This window comes from Anoplolepis gracilipes, chromosome 4, assembly GCF_047496725.1.
Source record: "Anoplolepis gracilipes chromosome 4, ASM4749672v1, whole genome shotgun sequence".
Taxonomy (NCBI): Eukaryota; Metazoa; Arthropoda; class Insecta; order Hymenoptera; family Formicidae; genus Anoplolepis; species Anoplolepis gracilipes.
This window is the reverse complement of record NC_132973.1, coordinates 593116-617268: the sequence shown is the minus strand read 5'-3', so window position 1 is coordinate 617268 and position 24153 is coordinate 593116. Positions and strand designations below refer to the sequence as shown.

The window sequence follows — 24153 nt, the reverse complement described above, 5'->3', positions numbered from 1 at the left end:
TCCGCGCTATAGCTCGTCCAACTTCTCCAACCCATAACCCACCTATGAGATCTTCAAGACGCACTAACCTCATTGCTCTTACACGCGTCCTCTATCCGTCGAGTGTTCCTACCGAAATGTCGAAATGCTCCACAACTGTCTAAATTGCGTACGAGAACGTACGCGATGCACTTGAAGCGAGACCCCCAAGATACGGATTATGTCGACAGAATTTTACCAAAAGACATTGCAGATCCTGAAGCAACAGTGTGCTTCGAAAATGACATGATGCGGGAGTTTCTGTATTATTATTATATAGAGAGTAACATCTTGAATCATAAATCGGATATATATATATAAACATGACACTAGATATTTTTATTGGTCAAATATCGTATCGATAAATATCTCCTTCTTATCGTCTACATTTTTTGCATTTTTTGCATTTTTTGCATTTTTTGCATTTTTTGCATTTTTTGCATTTTTTGCATTTTCTGTATCAAATGCACGAGTGCTCGATAAATTTCAAAATACACGCTCTGAAACAATTTTCTAGCTAAAATATGTTGCAATTTTTTGGATTAAAAAAATAATGTAAAAAAAAATATGTTAACACATGCGTAAATGTGACTTATCGCATCGACTTATTATCTTCGAAAACGATTTGATGCAAGTCCCCCGGCAAAACTGTAGATTAATTTTTTGTCATCCATAATATAATCTGTGACGCGCAAAATATATCGACAAGAAGCTAAACTTGAGTCACTGCATTAACATTGCTCGAAATTTCGAATGTCTCTCGGCGTAATAGCAGCGGCGTCTTATGTCGAAGAATAATTATTAATTTATGCAATTGCGTGCATCATTGGACGTGCAAGGTGGTTACGTGCAACCGGGTACTTGCTCGCATGCAATTTTAAAATCCATCCGAGAGCCAGAGGGATCTCTTCGGCTTAGGATAACCCAAGGAGAAAGAAAGATGGGCATAGACGAAGGGAGAGAAAGGGCAGAAAGAGAAACGGAGAAAGAGAGAGAGAGAGAGAGAGAGAGAGAGAGAGAGAGGGGGGGGGGATGGGGGGCCAAGTTAAAGAGACATCGAAATGACACGGCGAGCTAAACTTGTGGCACTTCTCGATGCTAATGCAGCATTCGCGAGCGTGGTAAACGTCAGGGCTTTACGAGAACTTGATGTCCCTTGTGGATTTTGTAACCGCGAGTCGCGGCTTCGCCTCTCTCAGTTATTCAAATTGTATTCGTCTGTCCTGTCTGACCTGCGATGCTCTCGTTATTCTTTCCACTTCGCTTCGCATTTCGTGAAATTCCGCCATCCCGCGAAAGATAACGCAATGTGACGCGCAAAGATAAATTCCAGATTTGGGATAATTCTCGGTCTGATCAGAACTTCAATCGCGTTTGCCCGTCGAATTAATGTCACGGCAGCGGCGTCAGCGACAGTGAGTGAAAGCGCGAAATATTCATCGAGGTATTATTATCGTGAGATTAACGTCGATACGCGTAATTAAAAAATATTTGCTTCCATACCGCAGTTTTGTGTATCACGGTATAATAGCGTAGCGATAATGATTTAGCGCGCTGAACGTAATGACAGCGTATATCGTCGATTTATTCGGTCACTTTTATTGGATCGATCGCGCAGTGTCTCGTTAATTAGAAACTACTGCGTATCGGGCGGAAAATCGGGCCGCGCATTACCTATCGCGCGCGCGCGCGCGCGCGCGAATCGACGCGCCGGCAATGCGGATTAATTAACGCACGGACGCGCGATTTAATTTCGCTCGCGCTATCAACTGGCTTGACGCGCGAGAAATTTTCCCGAATTCAAATTTCGTTCGCACCGATACGATACGATCCGTATTCATGGTGCGCCGGGCCGAAATGAATATTTATAATGAGCGTTAAATAAACACGCGCGGTGCCCCGAATCGATTTGAACACCGGGGAAAGGGAGAATGAGCTGAGGTAAAACGAAACGGTATACGTGTTTATGGATTTACGAGCCGCGATACCGAGCTTAAGTTGAGAACCATCTCGCTCGCGGGCTTAAGGGACGAATTAGTCCACGAGCCCTGGACCGGGCTATGATTTGGCTTTAACCCAGTCGTAAAAATCATGGAACGCGATGCTGCCGACCGCCGACTAAATAGCATGTAATAGCAATTTGTGGCTACCATGAGTGAAACGTTATCCTTCAATGCCAACCACGTCATCGTAAACTCGTAAACAAACCACGGGGAATCGCTAATTAATACCTTGTCTTCCGTCACAATTTGTTTTGCGCTCAACCGTCCCGGTGTTACGACAATCGCGTGACAACTCTATTTATACAACACAGTGGATTGTCAAGTCACGTTCTCAAATGAGTTTACGCCATCGTCTGTGCGTACGGAGTTATTATAGTCTACGATACCGCCAATTAGCAGAAAAATTAGATCGTTTGTAAAAAAGTATTACATACAATTGACACGATACAATACAAAAATTTACAACAACTTATCAATCGTAATTCATAAGATTATCGAATCCTAATCGTTTTACTATTTTTTTCTATTCATGAACGGACTATTCGAATAAAAAAATAATTATTCGGTAATTCTATGTAATGTTACGCGATAAGAGTCGCGATTTTACTACGCAGCTCGAGCTCCTTTATGTTCTCGTCACACGTGTCCTATAACAGAGTTTCACATTTCTCATTTATGCGGCAAACGCCCACCATGTCTTTTTGGTCGACGATCTCGAGAACACCTGGCCCTCTATAGTCTACTCTAAGTTAACGGTCGCCTTCTTTTTCTTTTCATCCACAAATAAAACTCTAATCATTTAACTCGTACTAAAAATTGAAAATAAAGGAAAAGAAAATAAAGGAAAGTGACACAATGTTTATAATGGAGCAATAATTTAAACTGCTCACAAGTGTAAATATATTAGAAACACGCTATTTCTACCACGTATTATATTACGTGAAAAAATGTATCTATCACTTACTATTACCGTTATCGTTATTCAGGATTGGCCAAAAGACATCGCACTTACCTGAAACAGAAAAAAAAAGAAATTGTTTACAAATTAATTTTCAAAGGGCAAAGTACACAATTCGTTCGTCCGTCTCGCCGAGCCATCCATAATAACGACATCGACAGACGCGCGAGAGTGGAAAGATCGGTCGTCGAAACGGCAAATCGATATGTCGTCGATACGACATGACTGGCGGGTATTATCGAGTCGAAAACGGTACGCATATTCGCGACGTTCACATATGCACGTGCGTTCGCGCCAATTTTGCAGCGTCCGCAAGCGCACCCTCGTTATCCGCTTGCGCTCACTTTGCGCGCAAACGTGCGTATGGGTGTCACATACACATACACGTGCGTGTATATGTGCGCACGCGCGCGAGATGGCGGCATACATCATTGTGCGACTAATTTCCGTAATAAATATTTTACGAACGGCCATTACGCGGGGACCCGCGTGTTCGTGCGATATAAACTATGGATGACTGCGGCGACGGCTGCAACGTCCGCGGGGAGGGCGAATAGTATCCACGAAGGGACAGAGTATCCGCGGCGACGCGATACAACGTAAAGGGAAAAGCTTGACGCCCGCAAAATTCATTCGGTCGCGTCATGACAATGTGTCTTCAATGATAGTATATTCATTAACCTCGGAACGCTAGTATATGTCAATGTAACGTGTTTTGTATGAAAATATGTTTCTATCTTTCGTATATATATTTTTGTATATAATTTTTGCTCCAAATATAATGTATAAATCTAAAGGAAAAAAAAGAGAAAAATATATGTAAATAAAAAAAATATTTTTATCGATACATTATCACTAATAAAAAACCATTCACTACCAAAATTATCGAATCATGAATATTTCTCATTATTCATGCGTTTTTTTCTTTTTCTCGCTACAGCACTTAGATTACATTACTTTGTTAACAATATTTCTTTGAGAATATCGTCTATAGAATAGAATTTGAATTGAATGGAATCTTTACGCATCAGTGTATCAATGAACATCTAATACCGTCACTAAATAGCGACCCTTCATCAACGACGTCGCGCTGCGAGATCCAAAGCACGTAGAAGGTGGATCAAAGATGCTCACACGAGTGGTTCGCCCCAAGACGTACCGACGACAGGTGAATTCACGCATAATGCCGAGAGGTGACTAAAAAGGCACCGGGCCGTATGCGCGTCGTTAAGCGTGCGCCTATCGCCTCTTAAAATGACCGGGCATTCAAAGCGGGATTACCGCGACGAATCATTGACTATTCAGGTGTTCGCCCTGCGAGCAGGTGGTAAAACCGAGCGCGACTCGACGTCTGCGATACTCTAAAAAGGTGGCGAGTCAGTCGGAGCCAAGAAAACTCACGATATTCGTCCAAACATATTCGAAAAAGTTATAAGCGCGTTCGAGAAGTTTTCTACAAGCAATAGAATTGTTCGGCGCCGCAATGATGTCGTTGACGTCGCTACGCGCTTAAATTACATGGGGCTAATTACGTGGCAACGCATACGCACGATGACCGAATAATGTCTGATTAAATTAGATCGGTTGTTGACTCGAGCGACCGAATCGCTCTTAAAGATAGTCGGCGGTTATCCACGCGCGATTGTCGCAAAAGAAGTCTCTGCTAACCAGATAGAGAAAGACAGTGAGAGAGTAACGGAAAGTGAATAAAAAAAAAAAAAAAAAAAAGTGTCACGTGCGAGAGCAAGCTCAGCTTCTTGCTGAGTGTTATACCATTGCGGACACGCCGCGGCATCAAAGCGAAATCAAATTTATGCTCCTGCTGTCCGGGAAGTCCCCTGACGAAACTTAAATTAGCCCGACTTAGCGGAGAATTCGGGAAGCGGCCAGGCTTGAAAATTTACGTCGCCAAAAGTGAGCCGACGACGCGGAAGGAGGGCAGAAATAACACCGAACCACTACGCGCTGCGGAAATCATTTTTCCAGTCCGTCGAATTTAACAGTGCCGCTTACTGCGTTTAAGAGCGATAACATATCTATACGAGTGCCCTTGTGTTAAGAAAGAACCGAAAAGATGTTCTCGGACAAGAATTGCTGAAAGGATGCAGAAATTGTGCAAAACAGGAACATTCAGAGCGAGCGAGCAGGAATAACGAAGCAATCGGGAGAAAGAAACTACGAAGAAGATCCACACAATTGGATGAAACAGTAATTGAGTTCTTATCGCGCGCGTCGTACGCAATCGAGTGGCAAAGTATCTCCCTCCGTTTCTCGAAGCATTTCTGTGGACAATATTATCAACGTTCTTATGTCTGAGCGTTTTCCGTCCACAAAAAAGAAAAAAAAAAGATATTGCATATTTTCTGTGACAAACAAAGTGTACCGCAAAATTTATTAACTTGAAATTCAAATTCAAATATCTTGCTATAATAAGAAGATATTTATTCAATATCTATTATATCACGCATGAATAAGAATATTAATATCTATCCGATGCAGAGATAAATATAAGCAGTTCAACACTTTTCAGCCGTTCATCATCATTAATTCAATAATAAGTATGCGTGTGAGTAATGAGACTGATGTAAGTCCCAAGAGAGAGAGAGAGAGAGAGAGAGAGAGAGAGAGAGAGAGAGAGAGAGAGAGAGAGAGAGAGAGAGTTGTTTTTCTTTGTTTCTCCTTCTTCGACCTTTTTATTTCCTCGATCGACGCCAATTTACGTAGGTGTATAATTGCTGATCTTGTCAAGAATACTCGTAGTTGAACTTGACTTCAGAATAGAAAATTCATGACGGATTTGTGTCACGGCCATGAGAGATAATATACGTCGCGTTTCAACGAGAACCTTGAGATCTACTCATGAAAGTTCGCGATCGACGAGCGAAATCATACACAGAGATGAGAAAAAGAGCGGTACGAATTATGATTAAGATCGTGATTAAGAGCGGCGCGCTATCATAAAACATACGCGGGATATTACGTCCGCCATCATTACGCGATAGGGTCAAGTGGATAATCACAGGGATAACACTTCGACAACCGCATTTAATTAATTCACGCGCGAACGATTTCACTTTTTTCTTTTTCCTGCGGGCACGGATTTATTACGATCAATAGCCACGTACTTGCCACGTGGGATCGATTAAAACTTAACTAAGCGAGGCGTCGCATTCTTTTATGACGCGAACGAAGAGGCCGACGCGGAATCTCATCGCGCAAAAAGTGACTCTGTGGTGTCGCCATCGTAATATATTCCAGCACGGCGCGGGGAAAACGAGTTTCCGAGCGAGTTACTGCTGTCGAAGCGCGGACTATAACGGGGACAAGCGATATTAAATATGGGCCTCGGGAGAGGGCGAAGCCCCGAAGTCGCACCTGCGGGTGGCTTCTTCCCCTTTCTCCCAGACCGGTTCGGTTGGCAAAGCAGGGATTACCCGCGCTAAGAGGACGTGCCAGGGCTTCGCGCCTCATCGTCTGGAAAATGGCTTACTGCTTACATTTACCTACCTACCACTTGCACCCTCTGACCGACGACACAATATGCGACCCTTTATTCTCTCTCGCGCGATCCTCGAAACAGCTTTGTCGCGTATTCGCGTTAAGGACATAAATAAACTTGTGTACGTTGTTCCTTCCGAATGAGATAAAGATAAATAAAAGGTACGAAGAATCGATGAATCTAGCTTAAAAATATAATGCAATCACTTATTTATAAATACTCGATGATATAATTACACAATAAGTTGATATCAATAGAAAAAAGTATTATTTCTATGCATAAGAACAATTCAGAATCCGAATAAATATTGTAAACAAACTCACTGAACCTATTAATAGAGACGCCGAATCCAAACTCGATAAAATGTTCATTCATGAAGCAGGACACGATCAGAATAAAGTAATTCATTTATAATTTATAATATTTCACACACATATACACATATACACATAACAAAAACTCAACTTTATTACTCAAATTAAATACACCGTGGATATTTTACGATATTTGAATCGATATTTCACGACGATAATAACATTTTAGCCCGATATATAGGAAAACGCGAGACGGCGTTGAACATCAAGTATCAACAAATCGACTGTCGGAGCTTGCGAATACATGACTGTAGAAAAAAAAAAAAAAGCGTGACTTTATCACTCACGATGTGCACGCCATTACATAATATTGGGAAACACCGGGACATCTTCAAAGCGCATTCGCACCAACCGAGCGGAGGGAGTGATTTATGCGCCCTCGGGTATAAGGAAGAGGGACGGAAGTGCGGAGTATTGGGCTTCCTATTCCCGCAGGAAGAGCTATCCGGGGACCGCTCCTTAACTCCACTCGAGTTGGCTTCACCGCTGCGTTACGACCCCGGGCGTCCACTTACACTCGGTGAACGAGCCCACGAGTCCACGAGCCCACGAACCCACGAGCCCACGAGCCCACGAGCCCACGGGCACACGGACGCGACGCCAAAATCATTCCTTTCGTCTCCTTCACGAGTAGACGACCATTACCGCGTGTGCTTCATAAAGCTTGGCCACTTCGCCGCTCGAGCGGAGCATTAAAGCACCGATCGTCTGCCCTTAAGCTTCCTGCGCGATTCCCGCTCGTAGTAGGAGTTGAAAATTTCGGTTAGCTCGTATGTAAGGGAAAAGATTCGAACGCTCTTTCTCTTTCTCTCTCTCTCCCTCTCCCTCTCCGAGATCGAATGAGAATCGATGCTGTGACTGTTCACGCTCCAATATCTGCTCTTAAAAGTACTCAAAAATCTCGAAGAAGAAAATGCACATTTTCTTCTCTTTCTCTCTCCTTTGAAAATGAAAAAAATTGATTTTAAAGGCTTTCAAACGATATTCCTCGATTGATTTATGAGAATTGTAAAATTCTCATAAATTTTTTCTTATTTTAGCGAATAAAAAAGTATTATTTAAGTTTGGAAAAATATTATTAAATGCTTATATATATATACCAAGATTTTCATGAGAGTTTCAACACCACAGAATCTGTTCAACCTTAATTCATCACGACGCACCGTAAATTTCGACGTTCTTCTTCGTCCCTTTGCAATGAGATCCGAAATCTATGATGGCGCGCACGATTCTGGCGAGCCTTTCCCCATGAGGCTGACGGTTTCACCGCGGGAGACGTAGGTGGGTGGATCGCGCGAGGTCGGTGTGTTCCGCGATAATATGTAAATATTCCGTTATCTCTCCGGCGGCGCGGTCCCAACGAAGTTTTCGAGCCGAGTGCGAGAGACGACCAGAGGGGGGTCGGAGCGATTATTCGAAGCGCGTAGTAACTCGTGCAATTACGTGGCTTACGACAAATCGATAGCTTTTAATTACACCCGGGTATATTTACGGGGTTCCAGTGATTGTCCTCTCAGCCGTAGAATCCAGTAGGCTTTTCCATTTTCTCCTCGCGAAATAACAAACGGCGTAGAGTGAGTACCACTAACTGAATTTTTGTACGTTTTTTTTTTTATAACTATTATTTATATATTTTATTTGCCAAACTAATATCTTGTATCGACTCGGTGTTAAACGCCTCCAAATTCTTCATAAATACCAATGAAATGTAACTTTTTTAATATTACATTTTTATTCTACGTAAAAAGAAGAAAAATAATATTTTAGTGAAAAGTATAGTTAGTATAATTTTTTGCTCGAGGATTTAACATTCAATTCATTTCAAAAATTTTTATTTCACTACAGTGTAAATATATATTACATAAGCGAATTGTCACGTTGTGTTTTTCAACTTATATTCTTTCAATTGTGTAGTCACACAAATAAAATAAAAAAAAGGTCAGGTCAGATCGTTTTACATGTTTATCGTTGTCCATTGGAGAATCCGACATTTGTTTTTATACCTTTTGTATAATAAGCTCGCTAAACGAGAACACACGATTAAAATATAAATAATATTCTGAGTTATATATGACAAAGTTGATCGGAACACGTGTAGATAAAAGGATATTTAAGATTTTTATATAATAAAAAAAAAATTTCTGCAATCAAATACACAAGCATACCTCGAAATATATATTAATTACCTATATTCTGATATTACAATCGATGATGTTGAGAAAGAACCGTTAAGATATTTACTGGACAAGCGTATAATTAAGATTTTAACGGAATAAAGTGGGAAGGTTTAGAAAGACTAGCCGAGTCGGGGCCGAGTGTTTAGCGAAGATGCGTACTGAAGAGGAAGCGAAAGAAGCCGGAGATACGGTAGCGGAGTTAGTCTCGTCGGAAGCTGCTTCTTTCTCCGCAGAATTGCGGTGGAAGAAGGAGCAGGGAAAATGATTAGTTATTAAAATGCCGATAATTATATATAATCAAGGATCGGGGAGTGTCCTATACGCATACGCTTACCGTAGATGCACGCCGAGCTCTAGGGAAAGTAAAGCTCTCTCTCTCTCTCTCTCTCTCTCTCTTTCTCTGTTTCTCTTGACACAACGTTCTCCCTTTTGCTCGCTTGTTCGCTCACTGGCTGGTGCAAAACGGTAGGACGAGCAAGATAGCGGGAACGAAAGGGCCGCTGAAGGACGGGCGATACGCGCGCATTATAAAAATCCCCTAATAACTGTTATCCACGATCTTAGCGAGCCAGCCAGCAGAAGCACCGAATGAGGGAGAGAGAAAGAGTGGAAGTTGCTACTTTAGTAGGTGGATGGATAGGTAATGGCTTCGACGACGAATCGAAGAAAGACCTGCGTGATTTGATAATCGCAAAAAAAACTCTCACATCTCAGACTATATTAATTTACATGAGAATGTAAAATAATATTTTGATCGAATGGTCACGGAAATGGATAGAAACTTTTGATATGTATAATATATATAGTTCGCTTGATGTCAAATATACAGTATCAACTGGCGCATGAGTTTAATTAAACGAGATGAATTACGGGCTAAAATCGATACCGTCTAAATTAGTCTAAATTAAGCGAGATCAGGATTAATGCCATATTTCACACATTGCTAAAGTTATTCGCGGTAGAGAGAAGCAGAATGAAGCAAACTAGCCTCGATAAGTTTATTCAGTCTAACGATCGATAAACCACGTGATTAGAATATACCATATACGAGTGTACATCATCTCGCGCGCGCTTATGTCACTTCAAAATTAGAAGAGCGCATTATATTAAAGCGCGCGTTCATATATGTCTCCATTCATCATTTTAATTTGATGAGAAATCAAAATTTGTTCGGACAAAAAATATTGCGTAATAATTTTTACTCAACAATCAATATATTCATATTTTTACAGAACTTTATGAAAGAATTATAATACTTTTGCACACTTTATTGAACTCGATATAATCCGTTATAATTGCGCTTTTACAATATTCCGCGAATAAGGACTAAAAAACGCGGATGAGCACAAATTGATCGTTGGTTTTCCTACTTTTGCGAAAGCATCATCATCTCGCGGCAGGAGTACGACAAGGGAAATATGCGCGATCGCGATCGATGAGGCAACGGTAGGTGGAGTCTAAATGCGTGTAGATATATATGATAACGGCGCGAATCCTGTGAATGGAGGGGCATCGAGGAACCGCGTCAATGAGCCGCGGCCATCAAACTGGTCAGGCACGTATCGCTACTACAGTGGGCCCCGATGATTTACAACGCGTCGCGCCACGAGAGTTCAACCGAGCGGGGTGAAATCGTGTGCCGTCCATGTCCATGTCCATATATACGTCCGGCATTTACGTCGCTCGGTCTCGTCAGTTCGTCAGCGAAATTACATATCGAGAAATGGACTCTCATGAATCTGCTACTCTATCGACGCGTATGCGAGGATTCCGCGATGAATATGTATGGGCTCTATAACTTTCAATCACGCGTTTGAAAAAAAAAAAGCTTACGCAAAAACAAACGATTCAAGTCGTCAGCAAAGTCAGTAGCATGACTATCGGCGATTCGTGCGATCATTACGGTATATAAAACGATGTAGAATAATTCTTAACATCCGAACATGCAGGTATAAATAATTTCCGCTTGCAGTTTAGGAAGTTGCTTTGCCTATTTCGAGCGATGAGTTACCGATTGCGTCTGGCGTATATTAATTTTCTGCAATGTATTATAATAACGGTAGCTGCTGCGCTTATTGTGCAGCCTCCGTTCACGGGGTTGCCGTGTAACGATCGTCCAACCGAGATAACCGCCACGCCGTCCGCGCCACCGTCCTCTAATTACGCGGAAATTAATTATAAGCGCATTACACAGTCCGACACTCTTCTTTTTTCTTATTCGACTTCGTGTTTTTCACCAAACGTTCCGCGAAACAATGCCGCCAGTAATGCTGTTGCAGTTTTGGATTGCACGCATTTTCGATATTTTCTTTTCTATTTTTCTGAAACCAATTTTATATTTCTTATACGCGCACATTTTTATAGTCGCATTCAGTCAATCGTTAACAACTACAGTCAGACAGAATATTACCTTGCAAGCATCGGCGGTCGAAATTTTCATCGTCAATTGTACGATGATTAAATAGAGGAAACGGAAATACAAAACATAACGGCTAATAATGAGCAAGCAGAACGGCAAAGATCTAGCGATCGTTGCGCAACCGGAAGCAACGCGGGGAAGATTTTTGCATTCGCAAAGATAAAGTGACTCGCACGCAAAAACCAGTTTGCGCATCTTCTCGCGACGCGATAATTTGCGTATAGCGACGCGCGGTAACCACCGATCTTTAATTGCGCATTCATTATTGTGCCCGATGCAACAGCTGCCTCGTCATAGGCGAGTCAAATTCGCAGGCTCTTCTCTCTTCTAGCGAGTGGGATTTCGATTGACCTTCGATCTTCGGCGTATGTAGGCAAGCGTGTGATTCATGTACACGTATAAAATGCGAAACGCACATATCTTGCAGCACCGGTTCATCCGCGAATATTGCGTACGCGTCTAGAATGCGGGTGCTGTCTGTGTTGATGTTTATCTGCAAAGGTGCATCCTTCTGATCTTTCCTAACGGAAAATTTTTTTACTTATCAACGTCCATCAATTTCACGGCGGATATATATGCGATACGGGTATTTAACGAGTATTCTAATATATAGGCTGTGGATACTATATAATAAACTACTATACTATATAATAAAATTTTCTGTGATCAAAATTTCATCTTTCTTTTTTTAGTAAGTTTTTATTTCTAGAGAATAACTATATAAAATGTGAGAGATTGTTATTGATATTGGATATTAGTCATCTTCAAATTCAAATTCAAATTTCCGTTAGATATATAGCTTTTATACTACCATATAATCATATTTTAATATAAAACTTGATGTTTTAATTCCACTTATTGTTAAATAAGGAAAGAACGAATTAAACTTTGTATATATTTGTATGTATCTTCATATACATATATCTGTATATACACACGTGCTTATATACATTCTTTAAGTCTGTCTTTCTCCGTTGGGTCGCCGAGATCCGGAATCTAAAAGCGTCGTCATACATTCGCAGAGTAGGCCGCAGACGACGTACAGAAAGCAAGGGAGAAAGAACGAAAGAGACGAAACGAGACGAGCAAACTTTCATTGGAGAGAAGTAGATAGAGAGTTAGAAAGAAAGAGAAACGAAAGGGCGAGAGAGAGCGAGAGAGAGAGAGAGAGAGAGAGAGAGAGAGAGAGAGAGAGAGAGAGAGAGAGAGAGAGAGAGAGAGAGAGAGAGAGAGAGAGAGAGAGAGAGAGAGAGAGAGAGAGGTAGATTGTGCCAAGATAGGTCGACCGCCGCCGTCAAAACTGGTAGGCCTTGAGGAATTATGCGAACTATTCTTGCCAGTTTGTCCGCCGTGAATTTACGAACGGCGCGATGACGCGCAGCAGCCGCCAAGTCCTATCCTGGGCGTGACCGAACGGGGGATCGAGAAGGTAGATCCCCAGAGATTATCCATCCTGCCCACCTCCGTCGAAGGATCGGCTGTTCTCTGCTTATGGTGTAAACACTTCTCGAGAAACGGCCGAGTGTTCCTTAATTTATGCGTACACGCGCGGCGATGTTAAGAAGAGCATCAATCAGGGCTTGAAACCTCACACGCGCGCGAGGATAAGAAGTTGAAAAAAATTTTAAATATTACCAAGAGCATCGCGGTTCTCTTCTCTGCCGATATCGCGCGTATACTCGACGCCAAGCGCAACATTCCGGCGCCCCGATTATTTTAGACACGCTCGAATATTCTTCATCGCGATGCGCACGAATAACTGATTAACTAATAACGCGAGGGACCGAGTACGCTTCAATCATTTCGCGGTTGCGATCGATTACTCTCCACCTTTCTTACGCGGTAGCGACGATGAGAATCAATTACCGTCCTTTCGCTACTCACGAGCTCATTTCCTGCTCGCGGTGAGCGAGCCTCTTCTACCCGCGAGGCGATTTATCTGCGATAACCACCCCACGAGTTTCTCCGCGGGATCTATTTTGCGAACGATGGCGCGAGGAAGAAGCCTTATTCCACATCGTTCTTTTTTGCTTCTCGTACGCCTCGTATTGCGCAATGCGGTCTGACGAGCGCAGGATAAATGACCGGCGCTCTTTCGCCACTACATCTATGTGTATATGCGCGTGTGCAAGAACGCGTCTGGTCTCTGCTGTCACACACAGTATACTTCTCGTAAAATGCCTTCTGTTATTTTCATCCCTTTGCGTTGCCAAACGAATCATTAAGTAACGAAGAGATCGTCATCTCCCGCTCAAGCCTCCGTGGGAATATATCTTTGAAGGGCATTTGCCTACTCACTCGCCGATTTGCATCAAACATTACGTCAGCGAACAAATCTATCAATCGGAGAATTGAATATCAATGATATGATTAATAAACTCGGTACTGCGTTGTATGAAATATTCCCGTAAAATAATTTTTTTAATGCTTGAAAATTTAATATCTGACATATATTAAACTCGAAAAACTCGTAATTCAACATTTCATGTAGAAATGATAAAATATAAGAAAAGTAATATATGACGAATAAAATATGTAACATACAGTATGAAGCATGTAAAACGTCGCAAATGAATATTTTTAAACATGTTAATAAAAAATATAAGAATATTGTAGAAAGTGTTTTAAAGCACATAGATCTTGAGATATATTTATTTTTTTTTAGGTGAAAACCGTGGCCGAGGGAATTTAAAAATCAAAGTGCAGTGAGTCGTTGTATCGCAAACAACTGCTAAGAATTTGAATGAAATTTCGATACACGAAGGAATTCGAATCGCCAAACTGGTGACCTTGAGAGTGCGGTCGTCGACAAGTAAGATTGATGGCACGGAGTTTCTTTCACCCTGCAAAGTTGCCGAGCGCTATATAAAATCGTACCACGTAGCAATCTAAAAATTTCCGAATAAATAATTTCAAAGTGTAGATAGATTCTAAGGGTGGTTACTTAAATGCTGTAAAATAATTTCTTGAAAATTTCCTGATTTTTTTTAGATATTTTTCAAGAATTCTATCAAGAATTCTAAATCTATTAAAAATAAAGCTAGAACTCTCAGTAATTAATGAGTTTCCTAATTAACTCGAGAGTTGAGAAGTGAGACGCCAATTTCACACACGCGGCTGTTTATAATGTAAAAGCAAAATTATCCAAAAAAGGATTTTCGAACAAATTTCCCAAATGAATCCCAATAAAATTCCATGAGACTCTGATTTTTTCAGATATAAAAATCCTTAAAAATTTTCCGTTTTCCATGTTCCTTTTCCAAGAACACCCTGATTTTGATATATATACACCAAATACAGTATATATATATATATATATATATATATATATATATATATAATACATGAAATATATATACAAAAAATATATACATGGGTTAAGTGTATATAGATATACCGAAATACGTAAAAATCAATCGACAAGGATTTTCACGAATCGATTAAGCGAGAAAACGGCACATGGTTCGATGGAAGGAGGAAAAACTTTTGACACATACCGCGATTTCCATCCATGAGCAGTCTTCTGTTGACCACTTGAACGATTTCTCCCTCGCTGCCGTGAAAAACCCAAGTTTCTTTTTCCGTTCACTCTCGCCAGTCTCGCGTGAGACTGACCCCGAGACAGAATCGTGTCCGTCGCAATTATCCCCCTTCGCCCTCTTCTCGCAACGTGTAACTACTTTTCTTTCTCTTTCTCTTTCTCTTTCTCTTTCTCTTTCTCTTTCTCTTTCTCTTTCTCTTCTCTCTGCCGCTATCGAGGTGTCGTGCCAATACTAAACTGGCCGCGTAGCATCCGGATAGCAATTGTCTATTCCTCGATCGTCGACAAAGAGAAACGGCTCATGAAATATTACGCGATGCGAAAATATATGGCCGCACACGCAGCTCTCCCTTTGATCAAGACCCGAGAAAATCGCCCGTCCCGGTCCCAAGGGGCAAGATGGACCGCGAACTCGGCGCGATGCAACGTTATATCGTTTCAATATCCTCTTTCCGTCGACCGTTCGGACCTTCGCGCCCTATCTCGCTTCGCGTTATTTCCATTCCTTATCTCGTCCTTCTCCCTCGCGCTCTCTTCGCCGCGCCGGTCCGGTCATACCTTATGTATGACGTGCCGCTTCGTCGTCGGACGTTCTGCTCTCGTCGCTCGTTTGGTATTCGGCGCTGACCACTCGCCACTTTCGTTGCGGATCTGGCCTCGTCCTGGGACTTGGCGTGGGAAGAGATATACATGGTCCATGGATCTTTTTCTCCGACCCAGGACGATACGTATTCGTGCCGCGCATGAAGAAAATTCTCCCGTAATAGTCTCGCAGAGACGACAGAAAAAATGACGATGAAATAGCAGAGAAAGCAAAGTGTCTATTTTCGAGAGATGCAAGAGTACGCAAGTTTTGATTAAGTATTTTTATCTGTCGTTGGTTATAAAAATAAATGTCTCGACAGAGCGAAGATAAAATTATATAAATTTCATAGTTACGTCACGTTCATGTTCTTCTTAACATTCCAAACTCATCGATTGTTAACATGTGTGTTCCGACATCAAAATGCAATAACATCAGCTACAAAGTAGAGATGGTTTGCTAAATTTAACTTATACAAGTGCATGTTATGAAAACTGTTGATGTTTATATACTATATATACTACAATATATCTCTCCTAATTATTAATTTCATTAGATCGCGCAAATTTTGTGTTTTCTATAAATTTTTTATGAATAATTATATCACTTAAAAAATGGCGAGGCATTCTTAAAAAGATAGATATCCCATAAAAGTCTATACTTGTTGTCTGAACAGTCCTTGCACGAGGTGATTACGCCGCTTATTAAGTTATATATACCGCGAAATCGTGATATCGGCGGTCGGATCTAAGAATCATGATAGATGTCATTAAACCAGTTGTCCAATCACACGCGCTTTTTTAAGTTTATATTCTGCTTTATAGCCAGAGAAGCAACGTTAATTGTACGATAAATTGTCCGTTATAAATATCGTTCTTCTTACGATGATTACCAGCGATCATCGTTGACAACATCGTTGAGAGACGATGATTATGTTCGCGAAGGTATACGCGAGAGCATCGAATAGATAAGAGCAATCATCAAATCTTTTATGGAATACTGATAATTTTCCACGGCAACTAAAACTATCGAATCACCTCGCAGAGTAAAATTCTATCAATTATCGCAGATCTGAATTATCTTCTTGCTCTTCTAACGTCTCATTAAATCTTTCAAAGTTACTGAATCTCGGATAATGTTAAAATACACTATTCAATAATTACGAGCTGATTGTTCTATTTATTCATCATGAATTTGCACGCAAATAAATAAAATTATTTAAAATCAGATATATTTAATTAATGCATTAAAAAATGTATAAAAATACTGAAGATTTTTTGATATTAAAAAGTTTCTCAATTTAGAAACAGATTAAAAAGGAGACTGCTTCTCAATTGGGGAAAACAAACATTTATCTCGGATATAACTTTCTTTGAAATCCTTTTTTTTATTCGCGATCACACAAAAGCACGATTCGAGAAGCGCAGCCGTTCACATGACGCCAGGCTCAACCCAAAACCCAATACGACGGCGAGTTGCGTTACAAAAGACGCCGAATCGGAATCCGTTTCACTTTATGAACTATCAAAGCGGCTCGCGCGTGCACGCGGTGTCGTTTCAACTTGCGTGTATTGGAATCGGAGAGCGCTTAAACCGAAAACCCGACAGAGACCGACCGCTTAGGGACCGTGTAGGACAAGTCGGCCAAGAAACACGAACAACGTGATGCATTACGTCCCGCGTTACACACCTGTGCGAGGCGCATGCACGCATAAATACGCGACGTAACGCGCTTTCTTTCTCACGGCGAATAAGTAAAACAAAGGTCGATTGATTCGATACGTACGATGGATACGGGGGAGAGAGGACGGTGGTGAACGACGGAGGACCACGCGGCTCCAGAAGGGCATTCGCATAAATCCCTCCCCATAAATCACATTAATAAACTGCATCGCCTCTTGCGACTGGCTGCACACATCCTATTCGGTGTAAGTTCGGTATACCGGATAAGACTTTCTCCCACATCGCTGAATGTGCTCGTTCTTCGTCTCACTTTTCCTCTCGCATCGTTTCATTCGTTTCTGATCGATTTCCTTCCTTTCTCTCCCTTTTCATCGATAGCTCGATGTCTTAATCGCTTAAGCGCTTCGCTCTCTTCGTGGTCGCGCGCTTAAATTATGACGTTTGCTGAATTGCGAGATATCAAGATAAGGCAATCGCGAAATTGCTTTACGACCTAGACTCGACGCGAGGTTGCCCCGAGATATCTAAGAAGCCGCGCGGGGTACAATCAACGGGATAATCTTTACAGAGAATCAATCGCTTGTCGATCTGTTTCAAATGAATAAAGTTTCAAGAATTTTTACCAGATTTACAAGACTGCCAGCATTTCGTATACGATGAGATGTGACAATCATTTTTTTTATCGTATCACCTTCTCTTTCTTCTTTAGAATCAGAAATCTAGAATTTCCTCAAAGCATTCAAAAAGCGCAAAGCGAGTAGTCGAATAATGTTCCATCAGGAGGGCAAGTCGTCCGAATTTGCGCGGAATCGTCGCGCACAGTTCTCGAGAAATGGATTAAGTGACCGACCACGTGAAATTAAGCGATGCATCTCTCGGGCGAGAGAAAAGATACAAGGACCAACATGAAAGAATCACGAGAAAGACAAGAAGAAAGGAGGCAATACGTTTACGGACACGCAGCGGAACGCTCCATAGTCTTTCCTAAAGACGGTGGGCCGGTCGCGATCGTCGAAAAGGTATGCGATCGTTCTTGCAGCGAGCCCGTTAAAAAGCCCGGTCACCAGATATTAGATCCTTATAATCACGGGATCGCGCGAATGCCTTGAATAAAAGAAGTTTCGGTTTTGTCGATGGCGCGCGAGAGACAGCTCGTTGAAGGAAAAAAGGAGAGCTATCAATCTTCTCTCTCTATCTTGTACGCAAGATATGTGCGAAAATGCTGCGACCGCCGAGACCTCGACCTTCAAATATGCCCAATTAACATCGGGCTGACATAATAAGTAGATAAATAACTCGCCTCTGTCTCTCTTTCTCTCTCTTTCTCTCTCTCTCTCTCTCTCTCTCTCTCTCGCGCGCGCGCGCGCGCGCGCGGTAAGATCACAGGCGCAAGCTTTTTCTGCGCGATCAACGGCAGATCCACGTTCCCTCGCTCTACTCTTGTTTGCAGCTTTCTTGCCCGCGCGTCCTCGACGGCGAGTGATAGCAGGTTACGGTCGATTTAGTCACCTCCTCGTCGAGAGTGTTCCGGTTTTTCGGTATCGTGTGTCGCGCTGGTCGCCGATTGCTCTGGCTGTTGGCTCCCATCTTGTCGTTGAATCCCGCCGATGTAGCGACCGTCGCGTCGGTTGTTACGGCAAGAAGTCGATCGGTCACGATCTATCCGGACGTTGGGATCGCGTAATTTATAGCGGAGCAAACTATCGTCTCGAGAAAAATTACGAGTCATCTAATAATTAACTCTGACCACAAGTATGGTATATTACTTCGTTGCCACGTAAAACGAAACTATGCTAAGGCCATAAGACAGTCCTGAATTTAACCTTATATAGCACAGTTAAGGATTATGTGCTAAAATTGTGAATATCTACAGAAAAAGAAAGATAGAGATTATTATAAAGATATGTATTTTTAATATAATCTGAACCGTTACCACAAAGTTAAAATTAGTAAGAATATTTAAAAAGATGTAAAAGATGTGGCTAAATATGGTCATGCAAAGACGTAACAGTAAAAATTATAAAGTTATTTTTGGATTAATAAAAACGTAAAAAAATTAGTCATTCAGCTAAATTCCAATTTGCTCAAATCATGATGGGAACAGAATAACCAAAGCCGATAACCGAATGCGGATAGATAGTCACAAGATTATCTTTCGAGAAGAATAAAAACGTAATTGGTACTTCAAAAACGCATGATGACGAGATACATTTACATGGCGAAATAAAATCTTAAACGAAGGCGTTTGATTATTTGAAACCATGTACAAGTGCGAGAGTTTGCGCGGTGATCGATGACATCACGATATTTAGTTGCACTTATGCAATGCGTCCACAAAAAACAGATTACTTAGTTTTCATCTAATAATTAACTTTTTCAATAATCTTCAATATCGACAAATTATGAAACTTAATTTTTCACACTATAACATTTCATGCTACTTGATGTCGTACATCATCAAATATGTACATATATACTTTATCGGGGAATGACGCACACGTAACAATATATTTTTTAATTAAAGAGCCTGATTGTTTGTGCGTGATCAGATTGAAAATTAATTTAAAAAATCACGTACTATTCAACGTGATAAAAATAACGCATGGTTTATATGCGCTTGAATAAATTCAAGAATAATTTCTTAATCGAAAGAAATTTTGCATTATCAACGTGCGATGCAATCGCGTTTAATTGCACGATGAGGCTAAAGTCATTATACGTAATCCGTTACGGCGTATCGACGAGGAGACCACATTTCATCGTTTCGACGGTTCCGGCATGATGTGAATTTTAATGCCGACGACACCGGGACGTCCCCCATATAATGCGGACACAGATTTAATAATGGAATGGTTAGTAGATTTCGTGCTAACGCACTGCAATTTTTGGAGAGGCGCCCCGAGGAGGGAAAACGGGATGGAGAGGAAAGAACGCGCCGGGCGAGAGAGACGGCTCTTGCCGGATACGACGTACCCGGAACGCGGATGAGTACGTGAGTGGCATGTGTGAAGGGACGAAGGAAGGGCGGACGAAGAATACCCTACGAAGAATACCCTTCGCAAGCACGTAATCTATTTGTCGGGCGACCGCAGACTGTGCGACGTTACGGAATCGTCCGACTGCAAAGAGACGCCGCCGCCGCCGCGAAAACGTGAAACCGATACAACGAGCTCACAAAGACGGAAGGAAATGCCGGGTTGGCGGGAATCGCTAAAAAAAAAAGTTTCATTCTCATTCTCACCGTTGAACAAGAGAAGAAAGCTTCGACAAGTTCGAGCCGTTCGACGTGCGTTGTACGAGAAGCTACGTGCTCCGCCATTGGAGAGGTAAATCCGAGGAATCGAGCGCAATATGTATGTAAGGGAAATTCTGGCGTATGGCCGCGATCGACGTTAACCGGCTCGTAGCCATTCCGAGACGGTGTAAAACCGACTTTAATACTGTCGTTTTCTGGTCGTAAGAAATTCTATCTCCGAGCGCGCGCTCTCGCCCGAGCACTTGAGTTTTTTGTACTTGAGCCACTACCGCCATCGAGAAAGCCAAACGAGCCGAAACCGAGCCGAAACCGAGCCGAAACCGAGCCGAAACCGAGCCGAAACCGAGCCGAAACCATTCGCCATAACAATCGTGACACTTTTATCATCACGCGTGCAAAACGTTAATCCCGCATTCTGAAAGATCCATTCGACTCCACATTTGCATTTCATATCACCTATTCTGGTAAAGAGATGAGAAGGAGAGGAGGGTTATCGAATGGCGCATCGCATGGACTTGTAAAACTTTGGAAAGTGGCATTTAATTTTAATCAACGCAATAACGAGGACCATCGAGATGGCATCCGTTCAAGCATGTAGTCGTCCATTGAATGGATTCTCGGTGTTATCGCGCTCGTCGCTCTCGACCTCTTATTCTCATCGATTCGCGGAATAACGGGCCATAAAAGGCCCGTCGAATTTCGGGGCCCGATCGACGGACCGCACCGAAAAGTTACCGGACAAGCGGGCCTTGTCGAGCACTTTTCGGGGCCCGATACCCGACGGATAAAGCTGCGCATGAGCTGCGCATGGGCCGCGAACGGTTACGGGCCCGGCTCGTGTATATGCATACGCGATCGTTGTAGATTTGCATTCTAATTGTCGGACGATCCGACATACGCGCCATTATGGGCCCTGTTCGGAATCATGCGATGGCAGCTGAAGAGGCTTCTGCGCGTCGCGAAACGAGGTGCCAAAGAGTCCTCAGAGATAAGGAGAACGGTCAATAATCGAAAAAGTAAGAGGCTGTTATCTTATCCACTCCGCCAGTCCCACGAAAGCAATGGCGTCGTTCGATATGTCCGTTTAATATGCATAAGTATACAGGTTATTGCGAAAAATGCAGAATACGAATGGAGAGAATACATGGTTCCTCCGACTGTTGTCAACACAACCGGTCGTTGCGCATCTATGTTATGCCGAATTAATTCAAATAGCAATCAATACGTTTCATTTCGTGACCATTTCCCATGAAGCCATATCTATTTCATGAATACAAATTTTAATCGAGGGATGTTCATTAAAAATTTGCACGCGAAAGAAGGTAAAACGATGGTAATCGCCAAGATAACGATTGCGAATAATTAACGCTCATTTGGAAATTTCAGGAAATATGTATTTGCGTAACAAGACGCAAGGAAGACGAAGGAAGATATCCTACGTACGAACGATCGTAAAAGGGACGCGAGCAAAGGGGCAACATTTATTACGCGCAAGTCGTTTTATCTTATCGATGGACCTTCCTCAAAATCGCCACCGTTTCGCCGGATCCAATCGACCTTGGTACCTAATAATACCTAAAGTATAAACATGCGTCGTTAACCGTGACTCTAGACCCGAAATTTAATTCCAACCTTTCACGACGACTACCGAATTTTTTAATTAACCGCCCATCCAATGCATGATTCATCGCCGCGCTTAATTTAAGCCGCTTGTAATACACGTCGCTCATGATCATATTTTTATAAGGAGACGGAACGATGCGAAATTAATTTCCTTCCAACACGACCCGTCGGCGCGAAATTAATTTCATGCGTATCGTCGAACGCGAACGCGAACGCGAACGCGAACACGAACGCATGTATTAAATTAGTATACTCCTCCTTCAATTTCCTTACGTTTACTTTTTTTTTATCTAACATCGCGCAAGGTGTTAGATAAACACGTGGAAAGGAATGTCCTTGTTAGATTTCTGAAGCAATCGATATCAACACTGTTAGGTTTCATATATTGTAAAAAAAGACATTTATATAAGCGAATTAAATCTTTTATATTTTGACATTATTCTCTCAACTATATTATTATATAATACGTTAAATTGTACAGACGACTGGCGTTGCGCGAAACGGAAATCATTGATCGACACTTTCCTGATGATTTCTAGTATATGGCAAGCGATTGTCCGAATACCGTTTGTAATTCAACGACCAATGCACACTGCAACGGTCTATCTAATTGCTGTGTGCCCATAAGAAGCCTCTTGCCGCCGGGCGTTAATGAATACTTCAAGTCACGACCGGTAATTACACTTTAAACGTCGCGGCGATGCCCGCGACGTGGCGAGTGTACGTATTTCGTGGTACGCTTCCTCTCATCGTGGAGTCGCACGTGGACAAAGGGCTCACGTGTACTCTAGGACGAAAGGAGACGAAGCCGAGGAGCACAATGCCGGACATTATGCGCGGTGAGGTTCAGAGTTAACTCGAGCCTCGACATCGCGTCTTCTCTCCTCTGGTATCTCTCTTCCTTCTCCATTATCTTTTTCCCTCTTGCGTCGCGCTTTCCTTCTTCCCCCGTCCCTTTCGTCAGCTCGCTCTGCACGTGTGCGCGATCGTAAAAAAATGCAACTAATTAACGACCAAAAAGTAGGGCCAGCGGGATGGTTTTTGCCGTGACCGCGAGAGAAGGTCCGAGAGCCTGTCCGTCCGACTGGAACTAAAAGAGCTTCACCGTGTATCGCGCCTTCGTTTTGCCTCTTTTGATAATCATCGACTGACGGATCGAATCGCCCATGGAGAACGTACTCTCGCGCTCTATTTTTCGACCAGTAATAAATGACGATATATCAAATATCGTTTAAATTGAGATAAATGAAATCGGCTGTTTATACGAAAAAAAATGTGTAAAATATATTTGCATCTTTAATACGTACATTGTGTTGATTAACTCAAGTTGCTAACGATGTTTGTATCTCGTATTGACATCACAACATTTTACTCGAGGGGCTAACGATTAAGCGGTTAATGCTATTAATATAAATTATACCCCAATTATACCGACGTAAATCGATCTGATTGGATGGCAATAAAGTACTAATGAGATGACTGTAATAATATTCACCAGTTCGCGGAGATTGATTACACGAGAGGATTTTGTATACCGGCTAAAGAATTAATGACACTTGCGTGTTTAACGAGTTGCTAAAGACTACTTAGAAAGATGAACACAACTCGTTCAAAATTGTCATTACCTATACGTTTATCCGTACGCTTTCCTATTCTTCGACATTACTAATAGTGCCATGTCATTACTTGGTTTGCCACAAAAGCAGCAAGTAAGGCATTAATATTTATAGGTTACTATATATATTCTTGAACACGGACTTTGCCATCTATGCATTAAATATTACGTTAATGATTACTGAAATGAATATACAGCGTATAACGAATGTAAAACACACATAACGAATGCGGTATAATTAATCCACGTAATGAGAAACCATTAGCTCGAGAAAAGGCAAAACTAAATCAGTATTTTCAAAGTTAAATAAATCTTAAATTAGTTATATAGCTCTCGTTCTTGAAAATGAGCAGTTTTGTACGAAATGCCGCGTAAAAAGAAGGGATCTTTCGGCAACGATAACG

At 41.9% G+C, this 24153-nt stretch overlaps 1 protein-coding gene across 5 annotated transcripts in view; it reads right to left on the bottom strand.

Moving 5' to 3' along the window:
- Positions 1 to 24153, bottom strand: part of Hth (Meis homeobox homothorax) — a 430487-nt gene that overhangs the window by 197886 nt on the left and 208448 nt on the right. The gene's annotated exons all lie outside the window — the stretch shown is intronic.